Genomic DNA, 2061 nt, shown 5'->3' with positions numbered 1-2061 from the left:
CCTCTTAATCCTTGAGCTCTTCTTCCTCAAAAATCCAAAATCCCCCTAGGTACAAGAGAGAAGAGAGGAATCGAGTGAGAGAAAGGGGGAGAGTTGCTTGAGGTGATGCTTTGTTTTCTGAGGTTTCCTTCAGTTGAAGTAACCAATCCTAAGCAATTACTTTTGGCACCAAAGGACCATAATGCCCCCTTAGCCTAAGCCTTGCCCTCTTAAACTCTTAACGATAAATTTGTCATTTGCCACTTATCCCGTTAATCATAATTAACGTCTCACAATTCCCGTTACTTCCAATATCTTCAAATAATTTCCCTATTACCCGATTCTGGTAATGTACTAAATTACCAAATCACCCCTAGGCTCAACCCGAGCCCGATAATTGACCTCGTTGTGACTAAACTGCTACTTTGCTCACTAAGATCATCTACTGCTGAATAATCCAAATATATCTGCATAATGATGTGGTTCCACACATATATCACATATATGCCAAATATACCCATAACAGGCCAAATTATGAAAATTGCCCTTTTAATTAGAAATGGACCCACATGCACATATAATACACTTAAACATGCATATCAAGTCATATTATAATATAACTCACATAATCATATAATGATACACATGTATATCACATAATCACATAATTTCCATAATTTTCCATCCTGGCCCCCTAATCAAGGCCCTAAGCTTTATTTGTTAATATAGGACGTTACAACTATCCCCTCCTTACAAGAATTTCGTCCTCAAAATTTTATCTGAACAACTCGGGATATAGATCCTGCATGTCTATTTCCAGTTCCTAGGTCGCTCCCTCAAAGACATAGTCACTCACTTAGAACTCTATGCTCCTGCATTTCAGATCAACATAACTTTTCTGTCTTCAATGAGAAGCAAGCATCCCAAGTCTAATCTTTTCAATAGCCTCAGTGGTCCTCTGAACTACCTCAGGACCCAAATATTTTCTCTCACCCATCTCATCCCAGTGAATGGGTGATCTATGCTCCCTACCATACAGCATCTCATAAGGTGCCCTTCCAATAGTCAATTGGTAGCTATCACTATAGGGAAAAATATTCTATTAGAGGCAAAAATTCATTCTAGGACCCTTCAAAGTCCAATATACATGCTCTCAGCATGTCCTCCAATATCTGGATAATCCTCTTTAATTTATCATTAGTCTAAGGATGATAAGCAGTACTGAACTTTCGCTGTATATCCATCACCTTCTATAAAATTTCCAAAAACTTGGAAGTAAATGTGGGGTCCCTATCTGTTAGGATAGAGATCAAAGTCCAATAAAGGCTTACTATCTCTCTCATCGAGATCTAAATACTTGTCAACTATATTGCTCGTCCTCACTGATAAAAGTGAGCTGACTTTGTGTACCAGTCTATAATGACCCAGACTGAATCATGCTAGCCCACTATCCTGGGCAATCCCACCATGAAATCCATCATGATGTCCTCTTACTTCCACTATGGAATACACAAAGGTTGTAATGGACTTACTAGTTTCTGATACTCTACCTTGACCTGCTAACAGGTCAAGCATTTTGCCACGTACTCAGTTACATCCTTCTACATCCCAGGCCACCAATATAAAGCTTTCATATTCGGGTACATCTTCATGGTGCCTGGATGTAGAGAATGAGGGGTAGTATGAGATTCATCCAGAATCTCCTGTCTAATCCTAGTGCCCATCGGAACACAATTATGATCCTTATACTTCAATATACCCAAGTTTGACATTGTATAGTCCTTAGCTATTCCAACTAAGGCATCCCCTCTACTATTTCCCAATTGTGGGTCACTCAACTTTTTTCTTTTGATCCTCTCTAAAAGAGTAAACTAAAGTGTAATGATGGCCAACTGGCCCACCAGTAACTCTACTCTAGATCTGGTCATATCCTTCAACTGACATGATGCATAGGCAATCACCTTTCAATTCTTGAAAGTTGTTCTCACACTTATCTAACCATGCAAACTTCTGATTTTGCATGTCAACTCTATCAACGAGGTAACAATCCTTGAGAATTCTCCCACAAAACACATGCAATAC

This window comes from Humulus lupulus, chromosome 2 (assembly GCF_963169125.1).
Source record: "Humulus lupulus chromosome 2, drHumLupu1.1, whole genome shotgun sequence".
Taxonomy (NCBI): Eukaryota; Viridiplantae; Streptophyta; class Magnoliopsida; order Rosales; family Cannabaceae; genus Humulus; species Humulus lupulus.
This window is presented reverse-complemented; position numbering follows the sequence as displayed.